Genomic DNA, 20488 nt, shown 5'->3' with positions numbered 1-20488 from the left:
CACAGATGGAGTCACCCCTATAGTATACATTGAAGCACCTGTGTGGGCCCCCTAATAAAAAGGGTGTTCTTTTGTCCCACACTAGTGCTCCAGCATCCAGATGTGTACACAGCTGCTGAGTGTCCTCTCCTTACACAGAATCTAGTTTGCATTACATTCTAGTTCCAAACCCATCTAGACACCAAAATTTATTTAACAGAAGTATGCCTGAAAAAATGTATTGAACTGCATCTGGACAAAACATGGTGTTTTCTAGGCCGAACGAACAATGTTTCATACAAACGAATAATGTGCCCATGAACATGAAAGTTGCCATTTTAAACTGTACAACAGTTAAGAAAAGCACATGGAGCAGCACGAACGTAATAACAATAAAGAATAGGAACACAGCACAACTACTTACTTTTTTGAAGCACTCTCCTGATCCTTCTATACTGATCGTGCTCCCTTAATTTGATGTCCGACCACCGTTTCCCCAGTTGATCCTTGGATGGTCGTACCCCAAACTTCCTGTGCAGACTCTTCACAACTTTCGCCATGATCTTGGCCTTTCTGACATTAGGGTTGGGGTAAGGTCCATACTTCCCGTCATAGTCCGCCCTCTTCAGTATGTCGACCATCTCCAACATCTCCCCAAAGGACATATTTGAGGCCTTAAATCGTCTCCTCTGGGATCGGGACGTTTCTGGCTCCGGGCTTTCCTCCTCCTCCTCCTCGTTGGTGTAATTAGCATGCACCTGCTCTGTCTCCGCCATGTGCTCTTCCCTACTTCGCCGAACGAGAAGGGGTGGGGAATAGACTAGAAAGAACGTCAGGGGCGGGTGGAGTTTCACGCATGGCCAGTGTATATAAAGCGTAACACGCGTGCGTAGTACGTACGATCTGTGAGCGGAGGAAGGAGTATTGGAGGCGCCGATCGTGATAACGAAGGTAAGATTTAAACTTGGGCCTATACTGCTTCTAGATTGAGGCCTATATTGTGACAAGATTAGGAAACTTTAGCCTGACATTAGGGTTTGTTTTGTGTTGTGTTTTGCAGAGAAAATGGATATCTTGAAGGATCGGGAGTTTATCGGCATATTCATAGATGTGTTCAGGGAGCTGCCCTGTCTGTGGCAGGTAAACCACCCTGATTATAAGAACCAAACAAAGAGGAAGGCAGCGCTGGATCAATTGCTGGAAATTGTGAAGCCGGTGATCCCCACGGCAGACATCCCCTATTTGAAGGCCCTAATTGGTGGCATGAGGAGCACTTATCTAAGGGAGCACAAGAAGGTCCAGGATTCACAGACATCAGCAGCTGCAGTTGACATTTATCTCCCCAGGCTGTGGTACTATGACAGGCTGCATTTTCTGTCAGGTCAGACTGAACCCAGGCCAGCACTCTCCACTCTTCCTTCCACGCTTCCTTCCCCCCGAGCTGAGGCTTCTGACGTCCAACCTGGGCCTTCCAGGCAGCAACATGTGAAGGAGCCAAGCTTGAGTCAGGTATAGCATTCTTCTAAATATTTCTGGTTGTCCAATTAATGATGTTAAATAGATGTTAGTTTGGAGTACTGATTTATGATTGTGATTTATGAACCAAAAACTAAAACCATGTCCCTTTTTCATACACAGGGAAGTCTCCGCCAGGAGGTGGGCGGGCCAAATAGGCTGCCCGATACCCAGGTCCCTCCCCTCCTCCTTCAAAGAAAAAGTGGCAGGAAGAGGAGTAACCTGGGAGGAGGCTGCAATTGGCCTATTTTGGAAGGCTTCTGAGGCCCTCAGAACACCCCACAGTGTGGAAGAGGATTTTGCTGACCTAACAGCATGCAAAATGCTGCAAATGGAGGGCCAACGCCTCTTATGTATGTTTGTCATTTTAGAAGCTCTACATAAGGGGTTGAGGGGCCAACTCACATGCGAAAGCCACATTTGTGAGCTCACCCATGGTCCTTCTCCTCCAGGTTCTCCTCCTCCTCCTCCAGGTCCTACTCCTCCTCCTGCCACACCCCCAACACCAGAGCCACAGCCGGGAAGGAAGCGTGTAAGGAAGACCAGAGAGTGATGGCCTGGGTTCAGTCTGGTCTGGCAAAAGATGCAGGCTCTTGTATGACCACAGCTTGGGAACATAGATGTCATCTGCAGCTGTTCATGATCTCTTGGACTTCTTGACCAGATTATACTCCCTTATATATGGACTCCTCAGGCCACCAATTTTGCAGTAAAATAACTGATGTGTGCCCTGGGGGGCCAAAGGCTTCGCCAACTTCTGCAGTTTCTCCAGCGTTGCCTCCCTCTTTGTTTTGTTATGAGCCCTTAATAAAGGAATTTTTGTTTCAATTATACTTGCCTATGTGTGTTTTCCTTATAAAAAGGACAGTTTGTTTGTGAGGAGGCAGGTACATATCAAAAATACAATGTGATATTAACAAGAGACACCAACACCAACCAATCTCTTTGAGATTAATAAATAATACAAGATAATAATGGTGTTGTGGTAACTTGACACACACACACAAAAAAAAAAGAAAAAAAAAAAAACAACACACCCCCAAAACTATTTTGTAGTTTTTTAAAAAATAAATAAATAAATAAATGAAAACTTTTTAGTCAGATGTGACAAATCAAAATATATTGATGAAATCACGATAAATAATAAAGAAGTTTGTGAGAAGTCTGTGTGAATATGAGCAGCAAAACAACTTCATTTTTCTAGCATTATAAAGAAGAGAGTGCGCTGCATTAAACATTTTAAAACATTGCAGCGTGACGAAAGTGCTATATCCATTCCGAACGCTAAATTTACCAGACCGAGCAGTTCCGTCTCGGAATTTATTCTGAGCATGCGTGGCACTTTGTGCGTCGGAATTGTCCACACACGGTCGGAATTGACGCGATCGGATTTTGTTGTCGGAAAATTTTATAGCCTGCTCTCAAACTTTGTGTGTCGGAAAATCCGATGGAAAAAGTCCGATGGAGCCCACACACGGTCGGAATTTCTGACAACAAGCTCTGATCGCACATTTTCCGTCGGAGAATCTGACCATGTGTACAGGGCATAAGGGTTTGAGCGCTATTTGTTTTCAGGGAACTATAGTAAATTTGATTTTGTGAGTATCTTTTTACCAGCACTATAGTGAATACCGGTTTAGCGCTAATTAGTACAATTGGCGCTAATTCGCACTAATTAGCGCCACGGCGCTATAGTAAATGACCCCTATATTCTCTGAAAAATGGCCAAGAAAAATTCTGCCAGTGTATGTAAACTTATGAGCACAACTGTATATATCTATATACTGTGTATATATATTGTGAGAGTGAGAGCCCCTGTCTTAGTGAAAATGTGTGTAAAATGGACACAGGACTCTCAAAGAAGCAATTTGAGAAGTTCCAGCAAAAGATCAGTGAGCAGAGAAAACTATGCTTTAAGTTTTCTCTGGATTTTTTAAGTCTGGGTTGGGGCTGGAAACTTGAAGACTTCAAAGAGCATTGGGAGGGATGGAGTCTTCAGTCATGTGTCCAGGTTTTCCAGAAGCTCTGCAGGTTGTGTGTGTCCAGGTGCACACACCCGTTATGAGGCAGAGCTGTACATAGCTCAGTGTGTGTGGGAAAGGAGTTGGTGTTGGAGCAGTTGCTGCAGACAGGAAGGAGGTGTGCTACCATTTAAGAACCCAGGCAACATCCTTGAGATGGCACTCCATGTGGGAGAGGTTCCAGGTCAGTGGACAGAGAGTTGGGCCAGCTGAGAGAGTCGGGGAGACCATAGCTGAGACAACTGGAAGAGAAGAGTCTTGGGGACCAGAGGGGACCGTGACTCTTGGAGGAGTGTGGAAGCCTAGAGTGTCAGGAGAGCCCCTTCCTAAAGGCCAGGAGTGGGCCTGTGCAGCAAGGAACTCCGCCCAAGGCTGAGCGAGCCTTAAGAGCCAGGTGGATTGGCATTTTTCAGTTGTTTTTGAACCCCTGTGTGGGAAACCAAACGTGTGTTTGAACTTTCAATAAAAGTGGGCTACCACGCCCTTAAACCTTAGTTCCTGTTGGCTGTGAACTCACTTAAAAACGCATCTATTACTGAGCTAGACATCCCCCCCCCCCCCCCAATGTGTGTGTGTGTAAAATATATATATATATATATATATATATATATATATATATATTATATTACACGTATATGTGTGTGTGTGTGTATGTAGAGAGCGAGATAGAGAATCTTATCTGTTCCAAAAACAGGAAAACATTACTAACATTGTTTAACCACTTAAGGATCGGAAAGTTTTACCCCCTTAACCGCTTGCCAACCAGCTTGCGCCGATATACGTCATCAGAAGGGCATGTACAGGCATATTAACGTATGTGTACGTCGCCCTTTCAGAAGAGTCTTGCGGGCGCATGAGCCCCCGCCGCAACCTCCGTGAGTTTTAACCCCTACAGTGCCCCCTAGTGTTTAACCCCTTCACTGCCAGTCACATTTGCACAGTAATCAATGCATTTATAATCGCACTGATCGCTGTATAAATGTGAATGGTCCCAAAATAGCACCAAAAGTGTCCGATCTGTCCGCCATAATGTCGCAGTCACGATAAAAATTGCTGATCGCCACCATTACTAGTAAAAAAAAAAAATTATTAATAAAAATGCCATAAAGCTATCCCCTATTTTGTAGACGCTATAACTTTTGCGCAAACCAATCAATAAACTCTTGCAATTTTTTTTTTTTTTTTTTTTACCAAAAATATGTGGAAGAATATGTATCGGCCTAAACTGAGGAAAAAAAATGTTTTTTTATATATTTTTGGGGGATATTTATTATAGCAAAAAGTAAAAAATAATGCCTTTTTTTTTTTTTCAAAATTGTCCCTTTTTTTTTGTTTATAGCGCAAAAAATAAAAACCGTAGAGGTGATCAAATACCACCAAAAGAAAGCTTTATTTGTGGGGAAAAAAGGACGTCAATTTTGTTTGAGAGCCATGTTGCTCGACCGCGCAATTGTCAGTTAAAGCGACACAGTGCCGAATCGCAAAAAGTACTCTGGTCTTTTGCCAGCCAAATGGTCTGGGGCTGAAATGGGTAATGACCAGAGCACTTTTATAATTTGGCACTGCGCTGCTTTAACTGGTAATTGCGTTGTCATGCAATGCTGAACCCAAAATTTGTGTCCTTTTCAACCCACAAATAGAGCTTTCTTTTGGTGGTATTTGATCACCACTGGGATTTTTATTTTTTGCTATATAAACGAAAAAAAGACCGAACATTTTAAAAAAATTCTTATTTTCTACTTTTTGTTTTAAAAAATCCAATAAATTAAATTTTTGTCATACATTTAGGTCAAAATGTATTCAGCCACATGTCTTGGGTAAAAAAAAAATTCAATAAGCATATATTTCTTGGTTTGCGCAAAAGTTATAGCGTATACAAATTATGGTACATTTACTGGAATTTACGCAGCTTTTAGTGTATGTCTGCCTATCTCTTTTCTTGAGGTGCTAAAAAAGCAGGGCAGTACAAAACCCCCAAATTACCCCTTTTTGGAAAGTAGACACCCCCAAGGAATTTGCTGAGAAGCATGTTGAACCCATTGAATATTTCATTTTTTTTTTTGTCACAAGTGATTGAAAAATTACAAAAAAAAGATATATTGCTTACACATGCCATGGGTATATGTGAAATTACACACCAAAATACATTCTGCTGCTTCTCCCGAGTATGGGGATACCACATGTGTGAGACTTTTTGGAAGCCTAGCCGTGTACTGGACCCCGAAAACCAATCACCGCCTTCAGAATTTCAAAGGGTGTAAATTGCTCATTTCACTTCCTCACCACCTATCACAGTTTGGGAGACCCTGAAATGTCAAGATAGCACAACCCCTCCCCCCCCAATGACCCCATTTTGGAAAGAAGACACCCCAAGCTATTTGCTGAGAGGCATGTTGAGTCCATGGAATATTTTATATTTTGCCACAAGTTTTGGGAAAATTACCCAAATTTTTTTTAATTTGCACAAAGTTATCACTAAATGGTATGCTGCTCACACCTCAGGGGCGGATCCGGGGGGGGGGGGCCGCAACAGGGCAATTGAAAATATCACACTGACATGTTACTTGCTCTGCCCAAGTCACTCTCTCTCTGTCTCACATCAGCCGATCAGCGGCACAGAGAGAGAGACTCGTCTAGTGTAATTACGCTGCACTGCCGATGGATGCCTGGACCAGAAGGAGGTGGGTGGAGCTGTGCCTCTGGCTTGGCCTCTTCTCTGCACTGGTTGCTAGTGCACAGGCCACCTGGCATCTAACAACGAGTGACGTCAGTGAGTCACGTCGAACTCGGAGTCTCAGAGCCGACGTGACAGGAGCGGATCCAGAGGGGGCAACTGGGAAATTGCTCCACCGAGAAAATAGTGAGCGGGTGAGCCGGCGGGTGAGTGAGTGGACGAGCAGGCTAGTGAGTGAGCATGCCAGCGGGCTGGCATGTGACTGAGTGAGCAGGCAGGCATTCTGTCAGGAAGCCACTACCCATCTGAATATGCAACTGAAGTGACGTTGTGTCACGGCCATCTTGGTACACCCGCACTCGTCCACAATAGGCCTAGAGTTATAAGTCGGCAAGCGGACATGTTTATACACCCATCAGAGTCTTGCTTTTCACAGTTATTTTTAACAGTAAACTCAGCTTATATTTCACTATATAAGCTGAGTTTACTGTTAAAAATAACTGTGAAAAGCAAGACTCCGGTGGGTGTATAAAGATGTCCGCTTGCCTGACTTCTAACTCTAGGCTTACTGCGGACAAGTGCAGATGTACCAAGATGGCCGCAATGCAACGTCACTTTGGTTGAATTTTCTGATGGGTAGCGGTTTTCAGACATAATCTCTCACCACCAGCCCTGCATCACCGCAGCTCAGCTTCTGACAGAACACTGCCATCACTGTGCAGGCACGGGCAACAGAGAGATTACATCATCTCTCACTGCCCGTCCTCACTCTGGTACACAGCCACTGGCAAGTGCCAATTGGCATCTTGTCGTAGGCGACATTGGCAAGTGACAATCCATATCTGGTGGCAGGGGATGTGGCAAGTGACAATCTGCATCTGGCGGCAGGGGATGTGGCAAGTGACAATCCACATCTGGCGACAGGGAATGTGCCAAGTGACATGGCAAGTGACAATCTGCATCTGGTGGCAGGAGACAGTGACAAGTGACAATCCTCATCTGCTGGCAGGCAACAATGGCAAGTGACACGCTGCATCTGGTGGCAGGCAACGGTGGCAAGTGACACTCAGGGCTCCCACTAATTCTGCATTATGGTGAGTTGAACTATTTAATTTTATATTACAATCTAATAATAGAAATAATGCGCTTCAATCATCCTGACACCATATCAACCATGGGGCCGTGATGATTGAAGCGCCAACACCAGCCATTGCCCCGACAAATTGCCCACAAAATTTTCTGGCAGTGCCCCTCCCAAGACTAGACTCTGGATCAGCCCGTCACACGTCATGGGTATATGTGAAATTACACCCCAAAATACATTCTGCTGCTTCTGAGTATGGGGATACCATATGTGAGACTTTTTGGGAGCCTAGCCTCGTACAAATCAATCACCGCCTTCAGGCTTTCTAAGGGCGTTAATTGGCCATAAAATGCCAAGATAGCACAACCCCCCCCCCCCCCCCCCCGGAAATGACCCCATTTTGGAAAGTAGACACCCCAAGCTATTTGCTAAGATTTGCTAAGAGGCATGTTGAGTATTTGGCAGATCTCGCTTTTTGTCACAAAGTTTTGAAAATGTAAAAAAGAAAAAAAATGTCCTTTTCTTTCTTAATTTTCCAAAACAAATGAGAGCTGCAAAATACTTACCATGCCTCTTAGCAAATACCAGTGAAAAGGGGTAATTTGGGGGGGGGGTTTGTGCTATCTTGGCACTTCATGGCCTCCGACACTGTGATAGGTAGTGAGGAGTGAAATCAACAATTTACGCCCTTAGAAAGCCTGAAGGCGGGGGGCGTAGCCTGGGCATGGCAGCGTGAAGACGCATCTTCACAGGGCTCCCGGCCGGCGGCTCTCCTGCAGCGATAATAAAACACATTACAGCGCATTACCCGCACCTAACGGCCTCCTCGGACAGCAGGGGAACCTGACCGCCATCCACCCACTCCTAAGGCCAGCATGGATTGCTTCTTGTGGCCGCTCCAGCCGGCGGTCTTCACTCCAGCAGCCGACAAGATGGCGCCAGCCCACCATGCAGACACAGCGGAGGTCTCCAGCATGCCTTACCCTCCTCCACAGGCGGCAGAAGATCATACAATGCTGCCCTTCTCACCCCCCAGTGACCTCTCTCCTTGTCTCCCCAGATCGCTGGCAGCCTCCCCAGACATGGAGGACGCTTTGCTCAGCCCAGTGCTCTCAGCCTCTCCTTCAGCTCCCATCCCATCCAGTGCTCTGTGTTTCAGCCTAGCAGACATGGAGGGGCAGAGGACACCTACTCATCAGACCACAGTGAGTACACTGTGTAATCCACTTCAAAACACAGGGACTCCCTCTCAGTGCCTCCTCTGAACAAAGGCTGTGGGCTTTTTTGCAGCAACTACCCACAAGATCTGATTTGGAATCCCTTGTTCAGAGAATGGAGACTGCCATGAAGAGTGAGATATAAATTATTAGGCAGGATGTGTTTGTGCTGGACTCCCATGTTACTGTAATAGCACAGGAACAGGGCATAGTGTCCCAATCTGTGTAAACCCTGCAGACTTCCCACTCTGACCTTACTAATCAAATTATACAGCTGCACCTACTTCAGGACGACCTGGAGAATCGCAATCGCAGCCGCAGGCAGTTCATTCATTTAAGGGGAGTACCCAAAACTGTCCCACATTCAGAATTACGCCAAACAGTGGTTAATGTCTTTAACCGTTACCTAGACCGCCTGCCAGACTCTGAGATCATCACTAACCGAGTCCATAGAACCCTGGGCCCGCAATCTAATCCATCTGACAGACCCAGAGACGTCCTCTGCTGTTTACATTCAATCACCCTTAAGGAGGATGTTTTACAGCGGGCCTGGCAGGTGGGAGTCTTAGAATTTGATGGCACAGCTATCCACCTCCTACCGGATGTTTCCAGGAAGACCCTCCTAATGCGACGGATCATTCAAACCTCTCCTAGATGGCCTTGGGGAGAAAGGTCTTACATACATGTGGGGTCACCCATTTCACCTCATAGTCCGCAAAGGCCCAGATACCTTCCATTTGCATCACCCTATGGAGCTTCCAGACCTGTTCGCCTTTGCCGACATGGATCCAATCCCAGTACCCAATTGGCTGATGACTGTTGTCGCCAAGGATCCGCAACATCAAGCCCCCCGGGTAGTCCACAAAGGGCTCATTATAGTAACTGTGGTCGAGGGAGCCACTCACAAGCTAGACAGGCGGGTAACCCCATTCACAACCACCGAATGAAGAGGTGGTTGGCTGATCCTTTACATGCAGACTGCTAATACATACCCAGCTCAGCGTTTCTATTTTCTTGTTTTTCATGTTGAACTTAGAGTCAAATTACCTTTATTGCTATCTATGGGTGACATGCCAGGATGAAGTAACTGATGCAATTATATACAATCTAATATATCCTATATAACTATTGCATACATGTATTAACTTGTCTAGTCCCTATAATTGCTAATCTATAAGAGTCTCATAAGCACAATGATATAACAAACACATATGCTTAGTAAGTAATCAAGTCTTATTTATTTCCCAAGGAATTAGGAAACTAACATAAAAGTATTAAACAGGTATTACAATGTTACATAGCTTACAATCAGAAAACAATACAAAAATATACTTACCACATCCTTGGCTGGTCTCAAGAAAGAGAGAGCTCTGTGCCGCATGGAGTTTAGGCCCAAGCCATCAGTCAGAGCAAAGTCCCAAAATGGCAGACAGACATCCTCATGGTAAGGCTTTGCAGCAAGAAAAGAGAAAGAGCTCTCTGTAACAAACCTTTTTACAAAACTCACTCATCACTCCCTCAAACTCCCCCCATTGCCAGTCCCATTTGCTTTGGACCAATCAGTGTTCACATGACAATCCTCTTATATTACTGACTGTCCTGCCATACTTGGCCTCTGGGGGGGCAGTATTGCTGTCCATGCGCCCTGGGCCGTCTTTTTAATCAATCTCTTTGAAGCTTCTAGCATACCAGGTGGGCTGGAGATAAGCCCTTTTGCTATGCAGATTCTGTTTAGGGCCACATTCCTCTGTACCTTTTAAAACTGAGGGACTGCAAGTGTCAGCATGGCTGATCTTGGGAATAAGGAAACATATGTACAAAATCCAGAAATATGATAGTAATTCATGTTGAATTCCAACATAAGTTGCTTTGCGCCTAAAGGGCGCATATCACCCTTCCTCAGACACAGCTCCTATTGAACAGTCCATAACCGTCTTAACGCGTGTCGCTTCCCAACATGTGTTTCCGAACCACTACCTATGGAACAGTCCTTAACTGTCTTACTGTGTTGCGCTGCTCAACATATGCTTCAAAAACAGCCCCTATAGAAAAGTCCATAAATGTCTTAACGCGTATTGCACCTCTCAACATAGGCCTCAGAACCAGCTCCTGTGGAACAGTCCATAACGGTCCTAACGTGCTGTGTTTCCCAACACGTGCTGCTTTGCTACTGGGTGAAACACCAACATCATTCTTTAGCGACAGCTTCCATGTCACTATTCTGTATCTTCTGCATCTTCTCCTTTCCGATATCTTCAGGACGGGGTGCGGTACTGGCAAGGGGTGTTCATTCACTCACCATTCACCAGCACACACTCAGAGCAGCATCTTAACCAGCTTTTAGATATAGAGTCTCGAGGAGGGCCTTTCTTGCCCATATTACTAGCTTAAAATATACCTTTATCACACTATACTATGCCATAAATCAACCCATTATAATATATACATATATACATAGGATCAATCAAATTACGCATCCCACTCCCAACCTCCTATAACTCCTCAGTGTAGATACAGGCCTGGATTTAGGGTTCTGAACTAGCAGCAAAGCCTCCACCGTGTATGAAGAGACCTTACCGTCAATTCGCCCCTCCACCTGCATAGATCAATGTGAGACCTTCCTATACAAATGTCAAGTCCAACAACACATACCAACTTGAAACAATGATGAAATTACAGCAATAATGAGTAATACTACAACGGGATGGATCAAATAATTCAAAATACTGTTGGCCTTACTGGAATGTCCGAATATTACCTCCCACCAAGACCCTCCCACATTTTCTAGTTGATGTACTGCCTCCTTTATTTCATTCTGATCATGGTATATGGCTATAGTAGCATTAGCTCTCTCTTGCTGCAGCATCCTCATAAGGCTCTCATCTCTATCCCAATCTGTTAACCATTCCTGTATCTTCCTTCCCATACCAAGGTTCAGGGCTCTCAGATTAACAGGGTGGTTCTGGTTGACATCCAGGGACAGATTGGCAATATGCAGTACCACATCATTCCATTCCTGTGTCTCGATTTCAGAGACACCGCCAAGGGTACACCATGCTCCTCTAGCTATTGTCAAGTTCATAGAACATCCTAGTTCCATGACTAACGTTACGTCAGTATCCTTTAGGACAAAGAAAAAAAATCTATGTCCCAAATAATACACCAGTGTTCCCTTCACGGCAATGTTCTCCCCATCCAGAACACAGAGTGAGACATCTTCCCAACATTTCTCATCCACCACCGTGTATTGACCTGGCATACAAAAGACGTCATGGTCATGCCTCCGACAGAGGGAACTATCAACCTGCCTCCAGCTCCCAACCTCTCTGATCACATGTGGGTAAGTTAGCCTCAGATGCAACAAAGTAGAATCCCCAGTCAGCAAGCCCTTGATACCACCGAATACACAGACTGAGTCTGCACTTCCATATATGGGATCAATGAGGAAGCATAACATCTCTTATAATCCTAATTAGTACAGCCCATCCAGGTATTCGACCACCAACTTGGATTAGTGTAAGAGATGTGCTTTGGTAAAATCTTACTGAGCTGTGATGCCAACTCATAAGGCCACTGCCCCCCATACAGGGACTGTACAATCAGCTTGATGTTGGTGGATAATTCCGCCTTTCCCTGCGTGCACGCCAGAACCCATGACATATTTTTGCCCCGTGTCACCGCATCTACCAACCTCTTAAAATGGTGGATAAAATCTTGAGCTACTTTTACCTGGGTATCTATGTGATGTTGTTGAATATTATCAAGAATGTCATTAATCTCTTTGAGCAACAAAGCCCCGCTTACTGTCTGAAGCTATAGCTGAGAGTTTGTTCCTCAGGAGATCGATGTTCACTCCATTAATGACACCCATCCCAGCTCCAATATAGTGCTAAATACATCCCTCCTCTTTCGTGTTACTCCTCAGAAATAAGCGTCCTGCGTGAACCTCATTCTGTGTCCGCACATCTCTGGGAGCAAGACACCGGTACATTGACCTGATTCAGCGTATACTCAGCACATATAGGGCAATAGGTTTTTATCAACCACTGTGAGATGCTGAAGCGCCATGTGGTGAAGGCATATTGTACCATGGTAGCCAGCGTGTGTTCCCTTTATCTAACGGAGAATGCCCCTGTGTGTATTTACTGGCATTACATGTGCAGAGTTTCAACCTCTCAGGTGAGACATCAACCAGGCGTATCTCCCCCATGTATAAATTCTGGTGTCCCACATGTCCAGTAACTGAGAGCTTCTTTACAGGACTACTAAGATTGAGACACCACCCTTACAAGGAAGTTTTCACCCCATTGATGTGTCACCTGGCACCCTCTAGTCTGGCCAACAGACACCTTATTATGTATAAGTGCCAGCCTCCTGGGTACCTGAACCATATTAATTCCGTTACGTCAATACATGTCATACATTAAAAACCTATTCTGCCTTCAATTCCTCCCTCCAACAAAAAAAACATTTTACATTTCATGTTCTGACAAATTGGATGTGTATATTCCTTCCCCAACCTCCAACCCATTGCACATGTATTAATAGCACATTTGCATTCATCAGGAGAAACTCCGGCAAAAATGTTTCACAAGTCTTGTTGATAGGCACAGTCTTTCAGATTCAGCATTAGCACTAAATTGTCCATAAGCAAAAACAAGTATTAAACTGAATCTTTTCCTTTGTCCCTTCTCTCAAAACAAATTTGTGGTGTGGTATGACACAAACTGCCAACCAGATGAACATCTGTCATCCATGTTCCAGAAACCTTTCCAATCTCGCTTCACCAGGACTCGAAGTGAACAACAAGAGCAGAATCAAATTCTTATCCATATCTGCTCGCTTACTATGTTTACTCATAGTTCCCTCCTTGAAACCCATGAACCTAATATTCCTGGCTTCTACAACTCAAAACAAATTATCAATACAACCATGATTTCTTTAGGCTGAACCCACTCTAAAATGGATCCCCATGGTATAAGCAAAAATTTCAAAACGAACATGAATGTTGCTTTCCAAAAATTCTCAATTTAAAAACACTAAAAAATCAATGCATTTATCTGTATCTTAAGATCTATGCAGTAACTCCCCTTTCAGGTGAATAAAGCGTAAACCTTTTGGAAATCTTTCCACCTGCATGAACATAAAAACAAATAACAAAAAAAAAACTCCTGGAGCACATAGCCCATGACCATCTATTCAGCTGCTAATTGACGGAATAGCCAATTACCCCCTTTCAGGTGGACTAAACAATTTACAAAACAAAAATAAAAATAAAATAGATGACTAAACAAATACCAAACATATAAAAAAAAAAAAAAAAATGAATAACAAAAAAAAATTAAAATTATGGCCATTATCACACAAAAACAACATGACAAGACAACCACCATAAAACAATGACAAACACTCAACTTTTAAAGACATCCATGGACTTTCCTCATGAGAAGAAGAGTAAGTGATCATTTCGATCTGAAAGGCAATTAGTTAATGGGCAAAACAAAAACCAAAACATCTGTACCTCATCACAACATTTGTAACTTCATTTGTAACTCTTTAATCCATTAACGCCTGACTATTTATTGTTTTTTATTTTTCCATTGTTTGCAAACAATTACTAATTAATGAGCTCATGGTACCATTTGATAATCGATTATGCATTTACAATAACCTAACCCCTGTTCTGCTAAATTTGCCCACTGTTGTTCTCACTTTGAAGGACCTGCAAACAAAACACAAACATTAGTATCCAAGTCAGTTTAACTTCTTCCCTGTTCTCTGGAAAAGGAACACAAAGACAGTGATTACACACAATTATCATGACAATTGACCTTTTAATTCCTCCAAGCCTTTCCTCATTAATTTTAATGCTAGGGGAACAATTGCCATATTTTCCTATACTAAGCAAGCAGTATTGGTAAACTTTGCCATATTACTCAGGAAAAATGGCAATGCAATTTGCATCCAACTACATACAAGCCAGAAAAAAAAAAAAAAAAATTAAAAATAAGAGGAGAGAAAAAAAACAACATACTAATCATAACAGAAAAAAAATGTTAAAAACAAAAAACAAAAACAAAAAAAAACACACTACTTCAGAGGCTTATCCTTGAACATACTAAAAATATATATATATATATATATAAATATATATATATCAAGGTCCTCTATCATATTTAAAACATGAAGCTCACATCTAAACCTTATTCATAGCAAGGAAACATTGACCAGAAAATTCTTAGCATCCATGCAGCTCACTAAGTGCTGCTAACATTGTTTCCCCCAGTGCTACATTTGAATAACCATACGGCTACCTCCATTTTGACTTTACGTAACTGTTCTACATATTGATGATTTTCAGTTTGTAGTCTCCGCATTTGGGTCTTAAAAGGGAAATGGGTTTGATTACTATGGCCTCCATGCTTTGGATTGCTACCCTATCGGGCAGAATACACTTCATAATGCCTTGGGGTCGTTTTAGGGTGCTGCGATCTTCTTTTGATGTCATTATTCGCCGGCCAACAATATTTTGTGATGTGACCTCCCCCCCTTTTACACAAAAAACATTTGAGGGCTGGTCTCGCTGTATAGGCCCTTCTTTGAGCATATTGAGCTGGAAGCTCACATTGCTGGATGTCATTACTATGACTGGAATGAACAGACTTTACACTTTCATCATCTGAGGAGTCATCAGAAGTTTCCATTGTTTAAACTGCTGAATCAATGTCAAGCGCAGTTATCACACTTTTATTTAAATCTCCAACATTGATTTCTATCATAGTAACATCACTTGCAGCAATAAGGAGCGTCTGGTTTTTCTGCATGTTGTTTCACTTCTATCTTTGTTGTGCACTGAGCATGTGCGGAGGGTACCTCCACCATTGTGCGTGTTTGGAGGATAACTCCATTATGGCTGCCTGTGAACCCTGTAATTCCTCCCTAAACAGTGTGCCAACATGCAAATTCTCAGCCTCTCTCTGTCCTAAAGATGCGATACATTGTTCCTTCAACATACATGTTTTCTCCAACTCATCTAATCTCTGTTCCAATACACATTTCTCAGTCACTAATTGTTGAATGTGATCAGCAACATTTGCATCTGCTTTTGCAACCATTGCTAATATATTCTCCGTTACACTTTGTACCTGTTCCAATAATTGTTTTCTCTCACTGTACCATTCTAATTCTTTTTGTTCCGCAATGTCTTTCATTTTCAACAACATGCTTATAACATTGGCCATTCTCTGTTTCTTGCCTTTTTTGGAATACTTTTTATACTTTATGGCATCATTCTGAGTATTGCATTGTTTTAATAGATCATTGTATTGGTGTGTTAACCCATTCTTTTGTATAGTATTGAATTGAATACAGGCATTTTTTTTAAAGAAACTCTTCAAGGATATCCATTGATATGCTAATTTGCAACTTAGCCTACACTAAAGTTGCTCAACCAGTTGCTTACACAATGCACACAGATACACAGACAGATACAAAACACCCCCAGAGATACAGATAAAGCTATTTAAAAGCTAACTTTCACCTGTAGTCCCAAAAAAAAAAAAAAAAAAACACAGATAGAAAGCCGTTTAAAAACTAATTTGTTCCTTGTAGTTCTACAGCCCACCAGACACAAGGCACATTCTAAGACACAAGGGCAGACTCTTAACCAATGCCTTCCCATTAGGTTGTAGGCCACATTGAACTTCTATTGGAACAGAGAGCTATTTCACTCTCACGTGGGTAAAAATAAAAAAAAATAAAAAAACGTTTTCAAAAATTTGAAATAATATATTTCTCCCACTTTTTCCTCAAAGATGTATGGTAATTCCTGTCAATCTCTAACCAAGGGTGATCAGCCAGGCCACTTAACCAGCTACACCGGATTATAACAATTTGCACTAACAATACAATAAACGTTTAACATATAAACATATATCAGCCAACAATCTCACCAGATTCTGTCCGCCCGCTTCACTGATGAAATATTTCACAGAACTTTCATGACCATCCAAGCAGGATTTGCGTCTTCATGACCAGCACAAATCTTTATCCACGGTAAAAACGGTCTTCAGTTCCAGCTTGCAGGGACTTAGGATAAAAATACATTAGGTTTTTGTGGATTCTGTGTAAAAATACATTCTACACGCCTTCTGGGATGCCATATGAAGTAACTGATGCAATAATATACAATCTAATATGTCCTATATAACTATATAACTATTGCATACATATATTAATTTGTCTAGTCCCTATAATTGCTAATCTATAAGAGTCTGATATAACAAACGCATATGCTTAGTAAGTAATCAAGTCTTATTTATTTCCCAAGGAATTAGGAAACTAACATAAAAGTATTAAACAGGTATTACAATGTTACATAGCTTACAATCAGAACACAATACAAAGATATACTTATCACATCCTTGGCTGGTCTCAAGATGTTGAAAGAGAGAGCTCTGTGCCGCATGGCGTTTAGGCCCAAGCCATCAGTCAGAGCAAAGTCCCAAGATGGCAGAGAGACATCCTTATGGTAAGGCTTTGCAGCAAGAAAAGAGAAAGTGCTCTCTGTAACAAACCTTTTTACAAAACTCACTCATCACTCCTTCAAACTCCCCCCCATTGCCAGTCCCATTTGTTTTGGACCAATCAGTGTTCAAACGACCATCCTTTTTTATCTTACTGACTGTCCTGCCATACTTGGCCTCTGGGGGCAGTATTGCAGTCCTCCGCCCTGGGCCGTCTTTGTAATAAATCTCTTTTTCTATGCAGATTCTGTTTTGGGCCACATTCCTCTGTACCTTTTAAAACTGTGGGACTGCAAGTGTCAGCATGGCTGGTCTTGGGAATAAGGAAACATATGTACAAAATCCAGAAATATGATAGTAATTCATGTTGAATTGCGCAACACAGGAACAATGTGTGTTGGGCCTAAGAACTAGGGGACCTCTAGCTAAGCAATCAGTTTATATTGGTTCACAGAGGAACGAACGCCTCTCTTATGCTACAAATCTTTCACACGAGTGTTGGCTTGTCTCCTAAGTTTTTCTGACAGACTCAGTGTTATGCCTGCTATTCTCATTTTTAGACTAAAACCTCCACATTGGTGTTCTCCGAACGTCCAGCTGGAGCAACGGTTACCAGATTATGCCTAAGAGCAATGGCCCTTTCTGGGGTTGGGCTCAGTTACTTGCAGCCCCATGTCTGTAGCGTTTTGCCGATGTTCTCCCCCGGGCTCGGAGTATTGTACCAGCGAGGAGGTAGCGGTAGTTTGTTCATATAACCACGGCCTAGCGTATACTATCTGCCACAAACACTTAAAGTAGTTGTTATATTGTTTATAATGTTCCTATGAGTATGGGCATATATATGTGGGTATATGTGTATTCATGTATATGATCTCTTAACCAATGCCTTCCCTTAGAGTTGATATTGGTAGGTGCTATGAGATGTTCACAGTTTTTCAAGTGCCGCCTGGATGCCGTGGTCCTGCCCTGGTCGACTTGGCGGCACCTCAAATCCAGGTGCCATAGTACCGGACCGCCTCGGGACTGGTGCACTGGACCAGTGCTAATCCCAATCATTCCCATGGGGGTTACCAGTTTATTGCTGTTGGAACTACTTTGTGATTTTGGCTTGTCGGTCCGTCTTCACCATTTCATTTTTTTTTTTCCGGGTAACTTAAGTGCCTTAAACGCATGATTACGTTGGCTGCGGGGGCCCCAACGGCCAGGACCCAGAACTTAGCTGTGCCTTACAACTCCCCGCACTAGGAACACTCTGCCCTGGTGGCAGTAGCTTCTCTCTGTGGAGCCTACATCCTTGACTAAATCTCTTCTTACCTTTTTACCTTCACTTTTGCTTACTCTTCTTCTTCATCATCTTTTTCTTCTTCTCCCCACCCCTTTTTTTTTCTCTCCCTCCTCTCCACCTCCCCCCCTCCCCACACCCTGGGAGTCGAAGCGAGCTGACATAAAGTTTGACAGCAGGACTGTGCACCAGTTGTCTTGCCGAGCTATGGAGGCAGAGGGCGCACATTGCATTCCTCCAAGAGACTCACTTTAGGGCAGACAAGATACCCAAGCTAACGAACAAACTCTTCCTGATGGCCTATCATATTCCGTCCTCATCCCCTAAGTCTAAAGGGATTGAAGCCGTTCTGGGTAAGCACAGTGTAGCTGTGCGAAACTAGTCCACCTCTGTTCCTCCCTCTGCAACCGTGGTGTGTGTCATTGTTTGCAGGGAATATTCAACAAATGGACTTCAATCTCGTCGGTGTGCAGCCAATTTCTTCTTTCTTTCAGTCTTTTTTTTACGACGATCCGGGGCTTGCACCTGTGTGAGGTGTCTTACACTATTCATTGTGCCTGGAGTCTCTCACCTGGAGCTGCGATTTTCCTTTGCTGTCCACTTCAGCTCTATGGTCAGCTGGCAGAACCACTGGCTGCATTCTCGGGTTCCGCGGTGGGACAGGAGAGCCAGAGAAAACCAAGGAAGACGGCGGGGGGGACGTTCCCTTCCACTGCTTGTAAAAGCAGTCTAGCGGCTAATTAGCCACTAGAATAGCTTTTACATGAAAGCTGACCACTGGCTGCAAAAAATTATACCAAGATGGTACCTAAACCTGCAGGCATCATTCCGGTATAACCACTCAAAATCCAGCAACTTACCAGTACGTCGCTGGTCCTTGTTGGGCATATACTGTAATGTTCTTTTTTTTCATGCAGCCTGTGGGTTAAATGAAAAAAAGAGAACCTAACAGATTCCTCTATTCATTCGATTGATCGGTGGTATGCCCACCATGGACATACATGATGGACATACATGCACCATTCTTTTTTTTCGTTCACCCCATGGGCTGATTCTTCCATTCACATCGATCCATGTGGATGAAGAAATCTTTGCTAAGAAAAGTAAATAAAAATATATGCCGAAGCATAGGGGCGATCCTCCCCTATGTCCACACATGCCCCTATGCTTCGGCATATATGCTCTTTTTTAACTATGGTGATGAAATCACCTCCTACAGCGCTGGAGTCACTGATTTACATATCGTGAGAGCAAACCCTGTTGCTGTCAAAATAAATAAATCAGTGCTGCAGCTGAATAGCGTAACCTGCAAAGCAAACAATGGTTAACAATAAATCACAGTAATCAATAAAACATTAACTCAATAGAACAACTTTTTATTGAAATCTGTGCACAAAAAAAAAAAAAAAAAGTAAAAAATATATACCAAAGCATAGGGGCAATCCACCCTAATGTCCACCTCTGCCCCTATGCTTTGGCATATATGCTCTTTTTTTAAGGACTGTGCCATGCTGTACCCTATTCTAATACTCAACTAGTGTGTGGTAGTGACAGAAACAGTCACCGATGCAGAGAACAGGTTGGCCTGGACAGGAGGGACAGTAAAAGTCGGTGTCACTTTTATATTTGCATTTTCTATACAAAACACTTTTTTAAACCAGCGTCTGGCCTTACGGGTAATTAAGTACGGCACCATCATCTGGATGTTGAAGTCCACCCCTCCTATGTTAAGGTTGTATTCGTGGACACAGAGGGGCTTCTCAACAACACCAGTCACCATTGTATTTTGGGCAGTCGTATCTGCGTGAATGGAAGACAGAACGAAAACATTCCGTGTGTCCCTCCACTTCACTGCAAGCAATTTATTACACTTCAAACAGGCTCTCTCCTCCTTCAAACAGGCTCTCTCCCCCAGCGATTAGATCGTATGGTGCCACATGCACCAATTCCAGAATCAAAAAGGTGACTAAAAAGTGGCTTGTGTAATAATTGTCCACGTATAAATGGTATTCCTTTACGAATAACGGTGACACCAAGTCTCAAACAATCTTGCCACTGCTCCCTTTGTAGTCTGGGCAGTTGGGGGGGCTCCACACTGCTATCTTTTCCCTTGTAAATCCAGAAACTGTATAGCTTGTTGCCTTGTCACAGAGCTTATACATTTTGACCCCATATCTGGCACGCTTGCTGG

The sequence above is a fragment of the Aquarana catesbeiana genome, linkage group LG07, assembly GCF_042186555.1.
Source record: "Aquarana catesbeiana isolate 2022-GZ linkage group LG07, ASM4218655v1, whole genome shotgun sequence".
Taxonomy (NCBI): domain Eukaryota; kingdom Metazoa; phylum Chordata; class Amphibia; order Anura; family Ranidae; genus Aquarana; species Aquarana catesbeiana.
Note: the sequence above shows the minus strand (reverse complement) of the source record.